Source organism: Canis aureus, chromosome 19 (assembly GCF_053574225.1).
Source record: "Canis aureus isolate CA01 chromosome 19, VMU_Caureus_v.1.0, whole genome shotgun sequence".
NCBI lineage: Eukaryota > Metazoa > Chordata > Mammalia > Carnivora > Canidae > Canis > Canis aureus.
Window position 1 is genome coordinate 12,879,424 of NC_135629.1, and position 13,321 is coordinate 12,892,744.

At 35.0% G+C, this 13,321-nt stretch overlaps 2 long non-coding RNA genes across 12 annotated transcripts in view; one reads left to right on the top strand and one right to left on the bottom strand.

The window, feature by feature from the left end:
• The window catches only part of LOC144289652 (uncharacterized), a 98,709-nt gene that overhangs the window by 43,537 nt on the left and 41,851 nt on the right, over positions 1-13,321 (bottom strand). For 3 of the 4 annotated variants that reach the window (XR_013357486.1, XR_013357490.1, XR_013357487.1), the window contains exon 4: positions 1,512-1,547. The exons of the other annotated variant lie outside the window; for it this stretch is intronic. This is a non-coding gene — a long non-coding RNA (uncharacterized LOC144289652). The remainder of the gene's footprint in view (positions 1-1,511; positions 1,548-13,321) is intronic. 4 annotated transcript variants of the gene reach the window in all.
• LOC144289650 (uncharacterized) overlaps positions 1-13,321 on the top strand; it is a 70,933-nt gene that overhangs the window by 14,046 nt on the left and 43,566 nt on the right. For 4 of the 8 annotated variants that reach the window (XR_013357478.1, XR_013357479.1, XR_013357477.1 and 1 more), the window contains exons 2-4: positions 9,733-9,819; positions 10,606-10,702; positions 13,056-13,121. This is a non-coding gene — a long non-coding RNA (uncharacterized LOC144289650). The remainder of the gene's footprint in view (positions 1-9,732; positions 9,820-10,605; positions 10,703-13,055; positions 13,122-13,321) is intronic. The other 4 variants (XR_013357482.1, XR_013357481.1, XR_013357480.1 and 1 more) reach the window with 1 other exon arrangement.

Sequence of the window (13,321 nt, forward strand, 5' to 3'; positions counted from 1 at the left end):
TGGTTTAAGTGCTTGCATGCATGCCAGTTACATTTAATCCTATAATGACTTTCTGGAGTAAGTACTGTCATGCTTGTATATTAACAAACTGAGGCTCAGAGGACTTAAGTAGCCTGTTTAGGGCCATCAAACTAGAATGTGATGATCATGGCCTGGAGATCATTGCCCATGATGCTCCTTTCCCCCATTCTCTGAAGGCATTTACTCTTTGGTTGATTAAGAAGTGAAAGTCTGATTAAAGATAAGCAACAGATTCTGGGTTGAAAACTCTAGAGTGTAATTATTTGGGGAACTTGGACAGATGGGAAAAAAAGGTGGGTGGCTCTTCCTGTAGACTTCCAGCACTTGACTTGAAGAAGAACCTTAATGGCCTCTGTCCCAGCCAAGAACAAAAGCTGCACTTTGACACTTTCAGTTGCTGACATTTTTGTTCCTAAGTACCTTCTTTACAGATGGAGAGTTTCATCCTGACAGAAATTGCGACAATCGGGTTATGAATTGCTCAAAAAGATAGAAGTACCACATGCGCTGGCAAACATTTCATTGCAGTTTGTGTACATCGAAGTACAGAAGACAGTATTAAGTGATTTGGTTACACCTTTAACAGAATTAATCAAGGCCAGTGGCTCTTCACTTTGATGTTTTTAGAATTACCTGGGAATGTTTGAAAGATTGCCGTTTAATCAGAATCTCTGGAAGTGAGGCCCAAACATCAGAGTCTTACAAAAGCTTTCTAGGTAGTTCTATTTTGGAGCTAGAGATGGGAACTCTAGAATCTCTAGAATCCCCAATCTAGGGTAATCTGTTGTTTCTCATTTATAATATTTAGGAAAGAAAAACATAGAGAAAGCATCTCTCATCTGTTAAATTTCTATGTTAGCCATGACACTAGTACAAGAAAAATATAGAGTTAAAAGAGACAACTATGAATATGAAATTTACCAACCAATAAAGAAAAGGCCATAGATAAAACAAAATATTGGTATAGTAATCGTGGTGAAGACAATTTTACTTCACCAACCTGTGATGAGAGCAGATATAATATCTGAAGAAAACTACTTGATTCCAATAAGATGGTGGGAAACTGTCATGGTAATAAGATGCTTTCCATTTATCTAGTGGTTGCAAGTCAGTTTTCATGTCAAACAGAAGAATTTCATTTATAACAACATAGTTCTGGGAGTTTAAAACTAATGATATGAATGCATAAGAAGTTTGAGACCAATAGCTTACCAGATATGGAAGGGCTATATTTAGAAACCTGTCAGTAGTTTCTCACTGATCCTAAGTTTAAAATGCTCCATAATCTTGTATCTAAACCTTTGCCATGTGGTTGAATAGTAAATCATTTGTTTAATTGACTAATGTCAAATCATATTCAATCTGAGCATTCCAATAGAGGATTTTTGGAACGATTATAGGAATAACATCTTATTTTTATGGAGAGACATAACCAAGATATAGCAGACTAATTTCACATGTGTCACCAATATAGGAATAGAGACTTATACCTTGTATTTTCTCCAACTGCTTCCTGGTTGCTGACCCTTAAAAACAACATAGCAAAATGGTAGCAGGATAAGTGGCCAGCACAGGTTGTAATTTCATCATAATACTGATCAATCTCTTCCAGTTGTTCAGCCCAATAGTGGAGAGAGAAAAATACTCAAATGATCAGATAAATTGCATGGGACAGGCACTGTGTCCAGCTTGTCTTAAGCTGGAGCAGTGAATTTTCCTAAATGGCCTTGGCAGATTCCTTGGACTCTATAGCATACTACCAGGTTCCTTTAGGAAATAAATTTGAATTACTGATGACCATATTCTACCCTCCATGCATTCTCTTACCCACATATATACATGCATTTGAGAGAGTCTCTGCCTTCTGTGAGAGATAATCATCAGGTCTTATTAGAGAGGAAAATTGGAAATTACTAAATAATAAAGTATTAAAAAAACAGGAATACTTAGATAAAAAATAAAATCTCTAAATATTGAAGTCAGGTAATGTGTAATGTCATCTTTTTTACAAATGCACTCTAAAACCTGTTGGTCACAAACAGCTAAGAAGCCTACAGGAAAATCAGAGTCAAAATTCTTATTTCAAAAAGAAATACATTATTTCCTCAACATTTAGGATATTTACACTCAAAGCACAGGAAGTTATTGATTACAACTTCCAATACCTGTATCTGAAAAAGCAACTAGACAATCAAAATTCAATCAAAATAAAAATAGTGAAAAAAATTTAAAAAACAAAAATGAAACACAATGAAAAGACAAAATAAAAATAGTGATAAGCCATCTATATTTATAGAAAACACTAGTAAATCATTTGTTTAATTCATTCCCCTGCCAATCTTAAAATAAAAATAATCTGAACACAACATATTATGCAATTTATATTTTCCTGAGAAGCTATACAATAACAAATTTTTTGTTACTCAAATCATATGAACAAAGTATAGGACAGACTTGCTATAAACAGATTTACAGATTGGATCTTAAAGAAGCAAGTTTCTTGGCCATGCAATCATTACAATATAAGAACTTATAAGTTCTAAATTTTACATATCAGGTTTTCTTAATATGGAACACAATAATACTGATGATGTCATTTACATTTCTTTTTTTTTGTCATTTACATTTCTCACACAAATATTCAAATGGGGAGGTGAATTAAAGAGATTTTCTAAATGCTCTAAAATATCAGGACTTTTTAACATTTATAGGGTGCTGACCTTCATGAAGAAAGTGATCAGGGGTGCCTGCGTGGCTCAGTCAGTTGAACACCCAATTCTTGATTTTGACTTAGGTTATGATCTCAGGGTCATGAGATAGAGCCCTATGTTGGATTCTACACTGAGAGTGGAATCTGCTAGTCCCTTTCCCTCTGCTCCTCCCCTTTCTCTCTCTCTCTTTCTTTCTAATAAATAAATAAAGTCATTTTAAAAAATGAAGAAGAGAGTAACTGTGTGGGGCTTTTTTCTTCATTGAGACAGATTTGTCCTCAAAAGTAATTACTTAGCAAACAACTTAAGGATATTCAGGGTGGGATGCTGCCCTAATTCATGGAATTTCATCTAACCAGAATGTGTGTCTGTGTGTAAGATGTCAGTGCATCATATGCTATATTATCTCTTTAGTTTTATCTGGGGCATGATGTCCACCTCCATACAGTAAAATAACGAGAAGAAAAGAAGTGATAATTTAGACCTCCCAGGAAAGAATGTGATACTTACTTTTCTTACAGGTTAAGTGCAGATTTCCTTCTACCTGGACATATTACAGTCAGAAAGGACAGAAAAAAATGTGAAGCACAATGGCACTGATGAAAATACCACTTAGGTTTCTCATTCAAATGTGTAAATTGTCTTTATTGAGGATCTTGACAAGGAGTTCTATTAAAAGAGGATCATTAGTGCTGAATACACATTACGTGCTCAATGTATTTGTTTTCTCATTGGTGTGATCGAATAGCTGTGGCATGTGCTTCTCCTATTCTGCTTTATTTTACCTATATGAACAAAGACTGACCTCCTCTAAGTAGTTTGTTTAAATATATAAAAACAATTAGAAAAAAAGAAATAGAGGAGAAATAAAAAGCAATTTGCTTTATCTGAGTAATTTCCAAAGAGTGATAACTTTGTATCCCCAGTGATTCACCAATTATTTTATGTGGAATGCAGGGAAACATTTTTTAATTTAATAATTCATTTTAATTATAGATTAGAAAAATATATAACAATATTCAGTACATATTACTGCAACTTCCTTTTAAAATAAGTTGATATAACTTAACTAAAAAAAATGGAACCAGCTTAAAGAAAAATACTGCCTTTGTAATATAGTTCAGGTGGTATGCAAAAATGATGATAATTATGGTGTTTGTATGTACTTGACCAAAGTTGGAAACACCAGGTTAGTGGAATCAAGCAAGGAAAGAGCAGGGCCCATACAATCATGATATTTAGATGAGATTTGGCCACAAATTTCCAGATTGTGTGCAACTAGAAGCAGAGCCCTTCAGATATTTAACAAACTTTTGAGATCATTGGATGTCTTTTTTGGCAACCTGCAGAGAACTTCTTTCCATGAGAATGATTTCACCATGACATTCTCACACTGGCAAACAGTGTCTAGTACTTTTTTCATCACATCAAATTACCTCACTACTTCTTTCTACATAGAAGCAAGTAGAACAGTATTCTTGGAATCCAACAGGTGGCACTCTGAGGGAGACCACCAGGTAACTGACTTGGGGTGACATAGCTGCTGTCAGGGAAGTGAGGGCCAGACTCCTTTCCTTCTTTGAGGTGCCTCACTTGGCATAGGAGGTAAGTGATGCCCAAGGATAACCTGCAATAAAATCATTCCCTGGACCCCTGGGTGGCTCAGCAGTTGAGCGTCTGCCTTTGGCTCAGGGCCTGATTCCAGGATCCAGGATCGAGTCCTGCATTAGGCTCCCTGTGAGGAGCCTGCTTCTTGCTCTGCCTGTGTCTCTGCCTTGCTCTCTGTATGTGTCATGAATATATAAATAAAATCTTTAAAAAAATAAAATCATTCCCTTTTTGTGATTTCAGATCAGGAGTGCTACAATAAATTCAAAGTCCCCTTCAGTGGAACTCCGTTGAACATTTAAACATGATATAGTTGCTTCCTTTGGATTTATCTCTTTTTTAAAGATTTTCCATTTATTTATTTGAGATAGAGAGTGAACAATCTGGAAGAGGGGCATAAGGGAGAGAGAGAGACAAGCAGACTCCATGCTAAATGCAGAGCCCAACTCAGGGCTTGATCTCAGGACTCTGAGATCATGACCTGAGTCAAAACCAAGAGTTGGATGCTTAACGAACTGTACCACCCAGGCACCCCATGGATCTGTCATTTTAAAGTGAATTATGTAATGTTACATAGATTCGCCATGTCTCAAAGAGGTGGATCCGGAGTCTAGATTTGTGCTGAAGAATATTTCAAGAATGTTGCTGGGCATATAAAGCAGATTAAATTCCTTGCTGGAGCTAAATAGTGCTTCTATATCAAAGACTTGTGGGTTTCCCCAAAGCCCCTCTTTACAGAAAAGGAAAAGTAAGAGAGTTTGGACAGCATTGTCTAATAAAGGCTGCCAATCAAGAGGACACTGGTGAACTCCTTATTCAAGAGTTAATGAGATATTTGCAAACTAATTCTGCATTTTTAATTAATTAAGGAGACTACAGCACAGCTGAGATAGAAATTATGAAGGAAATGCAGAATGTAATTCCACAGGAGAGGTAATTAGGAATTGTATTTATTATTTTGAGAATGGGAAACAGTGTAACTTTGTTAAAGTAGAGGGCAAAAGTGTTTTTTTGTTTTGTTTTGTTTAAGATTTTGTTTATTTATTCATGAGAGACACAGAGAGAGAGAGAGGCAGAGAGAAAAGCAGGCTCCTTGCAGGGAACCTGATGTGGGACTCAATCCTAGGACTCTAAGATCACACCCTGAGCCAAAGGCAGACACTTAACTGCTGAGCCACCCAGGAATCCCAGGGCAAAAGTTTCTAAACACAAGGAGATGACTCTTCAGTGGCTAAATCCTGAAGGACATTGCTTCTTTAACGTTCATGCTTTTATTATTTATTTATCTATCTATCTATCTATCTATCTATCTATCTATTTATTTATTTATATTTGTATGTTGTGTGTATTACATATGGTATTCTAAAAATGAAGTAAACTGGAGAGAAGAAAATATTAAGAAAATCACAAGGAAGAGAAAATATATGTATGGTACTGTCCGATATGGGAAAAAATCCACATGTAAGTGGACCCACACAGTGTTCAAACATGTGTTGTTCTTTTTTTCTCCCCCCATGCTTTTAAAGCTATGTTCATCCTTTGGCATTAGAAACAGGGCTCTGAATGTCGACCAATATGCACTCAGTTAACTTGGTAAGCCTTATGTAGAAATTAGTTATGGGGCAGCCCTGGTGGCGCAGCGGTTTAGTGCCACCTGCAGCCCAGGGTGTGATCCTGGAGACCTGGAATCGAGTCCCACATCAGGCTACTTCCATGGAGCCTGCTTCTCCCTCTGCCTGTGTCTCTGCCTGCCTCTCTCTCTCTCTCTCTCTCTCTCTGTGTGTGTGTGTGTGTGTTTCTCATGAATAAATAAATAAGTCTTAAAAAAAAGAAATTAGTTATGTAGTGTGGAAGAAATGCCTCTATTTAACCCATTTTTTTTTATTTTGGTGAACTATACTTTTTCACACTTTACCATTAACTATAAAGGCTACCTGTTTAATAACAATGCAGTTTTAATTAGTTTACATGTTTTCACTATATAAAATAGAAATAAAGCACAGAATTCCAGTTTGGATCAGAGATTAAAATAAACTGTGAAGTCATAAATTACTCTAGGAGTTGACCTGTGGATTTTTGAAGGCACAAGCGGCCTGCCTTCTCTTATGCTCAAAAATGCCAGCCCAACCTAAGTCCATAACAAATTGGGTAAAAGTGTATCTGCTAGTGGGATATTTAGGTCAATCTTATCAATCCCCAAATATTTATTATCTTCAGTGGACCATTGGGTCCATTAGCACAAATCTTTCTCAGAAACAGTGAACCAATTTTTAATGGAATGCCTATACTGACTTGTTCATAGTGGTTATCTGGAGAAAACCATTAAAATTTTTCTGGGTCTGAAACTGATTTCTGTAGGAATGTGTGTTTGAATATACTGACAATGTCTTCTATCAGGGGGTAGGGAAAATTATAAGCCGGGTGCCATGAACTTGTCCTCTCTGTTCTAGCTAAGTCAATGATTCTCAACATTGGCAACACATTACCCTGGGCAGCTTTAAAAAATACTGATATCAGGCTGCCTGGGTGGCTCAGTGGTTGAACGTCTGCCTTTGGCTCAGGGTGTGATACCGGGATCCCAGGATCGAGTCCGCATTGGGCTCACTGCATGGAGCCTGCTTCTCCCTCTGCCTGTGTCTCTGCCTCTGTCTCCCATGAATAAATAAATAAAATCTTTTAAAAAAAAATACTGATACCTATTCTCTACCCTGAAAGATTCTGATTTGATTTTTCTAGATGCACCCAGATGTTAACACTTTTGTATAGCTTCCCAGGTAACTCCGATGTGCAGTAAGAGTGAGGAACCCCTGCTAAAGGACATACAGAGTTCAGAAAATCTCAAGTCTCCTGGGATCCATTTCTTAGCTTAGGTTTTACATGGTGTTTCCAGGAAGCTGGTCTTATTCTTTAACAGACCTGAGAGACCACTAAAAAATAACCATTTCTTTGAACTTAATAAATAGCATCTAACTCCTTTCGATGTATTTGCCATTAAAAGTCCTAAGAAAATACATGCTAGTTAGCAGACTCTGCATTTCCATGCGCCATCAACTCTCTTTTAAGTGACGCCAAAAAAGAGTCTTATTAGTGATTCATATTTTACACATTTATTAACCTGACTTGTAAAACAAGTAAGTGATAATTCTAAGTGATGATCATTTCAAAATGGTGGTGACACCTGAGTGCCTTTAATCTATTTTTTTAAATACACTTATTTAGCATTTACTCAATCTACTTTATTCTTCTGGGAATGCCACATCTCCAAAATAGCTTCCAGACTGTGTTAGGAAAATTTGAAATGATTTTAAAATAGACTTTCTCACTTCATGTGAAAATTGGATATTAAAATAGAAAAGGGAAAAGTAGGTTCCAACTGAAAGATGATTTTATTAGTCAATGAAACTGTGAAACTGTTTTCAAGTCTCAAATTTACTCAGACAATAATGTTTACTATTATATGAACTCTTCCCCTTCCCGGTCCCTTACCCCGCTGGAGTGCATTGCAGAAGGTATTATGGAGAGTAAGAAGATGCATCTCCATTCTTAGAGATGACTACAATCAGCATTGACTTTATACTTACCATGGATATATTTTACCCTTAGAGTTGTTTATGGTTCCTATTTCAGACCAAACATATAATAGGCACCTTCTATGTGCTTAACCTCATGCATGGTGCAGGGGATAGACAAATCAGTAAAACACAGCTACTATCCGTATGTAGCTTATAATCTTGCTCTTAAATTAATCCTGGCAAATGTCCATTAAAAATTACAACAAAACACCTGGTTTCCAGCACTGATGTGTGATCTATATTCAAAGTTATTCAGATTTGTGTGTAAATATAAAATCATTTGCATTTTTCAAGTTAAGAATATATAACAAAGATGCAAGATGGAAATTAATTGGGCAAAGAGGGAAGTCCTAGAATGATAGTGGTGGGGCTCTTGCAGATATAACCATCTAACCATTTAATAAAAATATGTTATTATATAGCCTCTTGACTAATAAAACATGTATTCACAAGAGGAGACCATAGACCTGGGCCTATCATTTTGATAAGTTATTATCACAACAAGCATCTTTTTATATTAATCTTTATTTTGTAGGCAAAGAAACTGAACCTTAGAGAAGTTGGGTGATTTACTAACTTCATGATGTTAGGAAGCCTAGACTATAAACTTTACATTTCTGAGCACTTTGTGTGGGCCTCTACTACATACTGCCTCCCCAGAGATGTACATAGGATACAGTACCTTGCTAATCCTTCTAGCAAGGGCAACAATCATATTTTTTTTTACCCCATGCACCAATTTATACAGAATTTACATATACAGAAATTAAGATTATATTAGTGATATAGCAGCAGGAAAATAAGTACTTATCTCCAAATTTCCATAGGTTTGTATGTTTTATCTAAACTGTTATTTTTGCCTAGGCACTATTACACGTGCTAATAGGGGCATGCAGTTATTACCAGAAGTTGATTGATGGATAGCTTGGGAGATAATAAACTTCCCTTCATGCTGAATTACTTATATTAGGTGGCCATTTATTCTAATATTCTAAATACCTACCATGTAAAAATACATTAAATACCATAAATCTTTTATTAGTGTTTTTTTCCTCTTACATAAAAATTTTTTATTTTTGGAAACAAATGAGAAATGGGGTCTGGCCTTATAATTTTCCTGGACACCCAATGTAATAATAGCATAGACCACATTTGAATATATGCATATATTTGGATTTCATTTGCAGGGTAAAGTAACAAAATAAGAGTTTATTCCAAAAATTGCCCATTGCATAAGTATAAAAAGGGACTGCTATTACATAAGCAATATTACTATTTATAAAATAGTCTTAAAAGAAGTAGCATCAAAAAAGGTATTTAGTCTTCAAATGTTATCACTGAGTTTGGATGTTCAAAATCTGGCATGATGATTCTTCACCAGTCAACACCAAGCAATGAGAAAAGCTACTACACCTCCCCACTAGTGCCAGGGAGGAACACACAAAAATAGAGAAAATAGTGCTACTCTTTTGAGGTGCCAATAACCATGTCAGTTAAACATAAAGCAAAAACAACAGCTAGTGATGACACTTGAAGATTTTCATTCTCCACTGGCAAGAAAAGGCCCACAATCCATAGGGACACAGGTGAGTTACTGGCTTCACCAAATTTATCTGTAGTAAAAAGCACACAAGTATAAGTGACATTGTGTCTTCATTCTAGTCCTAGATAAGAGATTTTTAAAGCATTAATGTATTTAATATTGTAATTTTCAATGAACCAAATGGATATGTTGCCTATTCTTAAATGCTCTCTAAAAATAATGAAATAGAAACATATTAAAGACATATTCTAATTATGTGTAATCTAAACTCCTGTAGGGCAAAAAAAGAAATCCTTTATCACCCACATTATCATGGGACATCAGAATGATCAATTCTGCAATCAACCTGGATTTTAATAATTGTGTAAGCTCATTCTTTTTGTCTTGTTAACAATGATATCTCATTTTAAAATACTGTTTGAGTTTTCTTATTAATTTTATTACATAATGTTTTATCTTCAGGAACCATAGTCTGGCAAGTATCTGGTCCACTGAGGGTGGTTAATAAATAGACATTGAATGAATCAGTAAATAAAGGAATACTGAATGAATCAATAAATTCTAAATCATTTTAACGAAAAGGATAGAATTAATTTAGCATCAAATTTTATCTATACTTGGGCAGCCCGGTTGGCTCAGCAGTTTAGCGCCACCTTCTGCCTATGGTGTGATCCTGGAGACCTGGGATCTAGTCCCATGTCGGGCTCCCTGCATGGAGCCTGCTCCTCCCTCTGCCTGTGTCTCTGCCTCTCTCTCTCTCTCTCTCTCTGTCTCTCATGAATAAATAAATAAAAAATCTTTTAAAAAAATTTTATCTATACTGATACCTATGAAAGTATACAAAACCTAAATGCAAAAATAGTAATATAGTTTATTTTTAATTTAAATCAATAAGTTTTTAGATTGCTAATGTAGAAAAAAAAACAAGTTTTCCAAGTGAAAGATTACTAGTTGCTTTTCCCTCATTTGTACTATATTCAAGATTATACCAAATGTAATATGTTTTATATGCATGTACATAAATATTATGTCTAGAATATGCATATATCTATAATGCATGTATATTATATATATACGTTATATATATTATATGTTTTGTATATATGTAATATCTTATACTACTTATGATTTTGGCATATCATACCAATAGGACTTCAGAAGGAAGAGAGGAAGAGAAAAAGGGAGAATAGAAACAGTCTTTTTTTTTCCCTACTACCAGGAAGTACAGAAGAAAGACTGTTGAAGAGGTAAAGAAGGAAATTGCAAAGTTTAAGACAGAATCAATGCATATTACAGACTCACAAACATATGGGACAATTTTCAACTCTTAAAGCTTTTATTAGAGCTTACTCATCATTTTCTAATTCTTTGCCATGACATAAAAGGCTCTATTGAACTACCCTGCCATTTTCCCAGGCTCCATCTTACACGGCTCTCTCACTTGGCCCATATACTTTAGCCCCACGGGCTGTTCTGTCCCCCAGGCATATAGAAGTGACTGTTCTTTCTCATGTTAACTCTGAAATTTTACCTAAAGAGATGAAAAACCCTTTATAAAGTCCCTGCTGCTCACCCCCTCCCACCTTCTCTGCATCCCCCTAACCTCACAACCTTTCTCTCAGGACTGGTTTCATGTTCTGTTATTGTCAACTTGAAATTTTCAATATATTTTCCTTATTAAGGGACCCCATATTTTCATGTTTCACTGGGCTCTCAAATTATGTAGCTAGTTCTACTTGCTAATATAATCACTTTTATTTTGGTCTTTAGATGTTTTATAATTATCTAAAATGTTATTTTTTATTTATTCTTGCCTGTACTAAAATACAAGCTCTATAATAGCAGAAACCATGTTTATCTGCAGAGCAGGAATGGAAAAAGTATTTTTAAATTAAAACAATTAAGAGAAGTTTGCTTTAGTTTGAATGTAATCTCTCTCCCCACACACCACCTTAACCTTAGAAATAGAAAGACAAAGACTGCACAAAATGCTTTCCATTGCTAAGTGTTAAAAGATTGGCTTTCCTCAGCTAAATGTGACAACAGAATTCAGATTTACAACCAACAAATTTAGTGCAAGATGGAAATGCAGTTCAAAATCTTCTAAGCCCCCCAAGATCAAAGGGGCAACTGAGTAATGCATAGGGCTCAGCAGTCCCCAGACACATGTAGCACTAAAAATATTATAAGGAATTACTAAGGAGTATCAGGCTGAAGATGTCTACAGTCTTACAAACACAGAAATAGGACAGTGTGAATGTGGGTTGGGAAAGTACCGTCAAGTAAGAATAATCAAAGGTAAGTTATTATAATTCCCAAACTCAAAGAAAGGAAACAATGGTTGGATCACTAAAGAACCAGTTCATTAATTTATTAGTGTGGGAGGAAAGCTAGTTCTCAAAACTAAAATGGAACTCTACTTCATACTATATGCCATAATAACTATGTATAATGTAGTTATTAAATAGTCTTAGTCTACATAGTAATTATGTGATCTTATAGTCTGCTTATTAAATACACTTATTAGAACCAAAATTAATGGCTACATATCTTACTCCTAAATTTTGAAGCCGAAGTAATGTTATACTCATTTGTAGAAGGACTGCCTATTTTCCCTTTCATTCCAGACCTACGACTAGGTCTTCAATTTCAGATCAAAACGAGTGCCTATGGACAAATTATACCCTGACTAATTTAACTATGTCTACTCCAGACAAATGTGTATGCATGTATTACTTTAATTAACATTAGAGTTCTTGGTTGTTGTAGTTTTGTTTTTTTTTTTCCAGCTCACTTGGTTGACACAATCTGTAAGAAATGAATAATAACACCTGGCTACTGTGGGTCTACTGGTCTGTTCCTAACAGTGAGCTTGAGGCTCCCCATAAAGAAAGGAAAGAGTTTACAGAAAAAGTGGGAAACAGAGTAACATCCTCAGCTCAGCAAAGTGGCTAACCTTAGGTACAACTTAAGATGCATGAGCCTGTGCCAATGGATCTTTGTATAATGCCAAATGTTAGGAAATACTCTATTGACAGAGAGTTTCCATTTGTATTGATATCTTCCCAAATTGCAACTGACTACCAGCTATTCTATTGGCCCTTCAGAAATATTTCAATAGATGGATAAAGACATGGACAGGACATCAGTCCAATAAAATACCAGAAATTTGATACTAAACTGATAAATTGCAGATATTTCTTGTGACTGCTATCTACCTAGCCTACTGGTTCTATTTCTCTAGTAGAACAATGACTGTACCTTCAGGTAGCAAGCAGATGAGAAAGACATGCCTCATAAACACTAATCAAAAGAAATTAATTATAGAGCTATATTAATGTGGAACAAAATAGACTTCAAAACAAGAAATACTGTCACAGATAAAGAGTATATTTCAATATTACATGAGGGTGAATTTATCAGCAAGCTACAGCAATCCCAAATGTTTATGTATTTAATAGCATAGTCTCAAAAGAAACAAAAGCATATAGAATTAGTAGACAAATAGACAAATTGATAACATAAATATTTGAAATATTAATAAGGATATAGAAGATGTACACAAAACTACTAACTAAATTATTTTAATTTATATTTTAGGACACTATGGCCAACAGCATGAGGATGCAAATCCTAGCCAGGTGCAGATAAGCAATATTCTACAAAGTAAGCCCAAATAAATTTTAATTAACTTAAAACATACAAACATGTTTTCTAATACAATAGAATTCAACTGAAATCAATAATAAAATAATAAATATAAATTAATCTAATGATAAATTAAGTGATATGCTTCTAAAAATCTCATAAATCAATGAAAAAAATCACAATGAAAATTAGAATGCATTTTGATCTGAAAATAATGA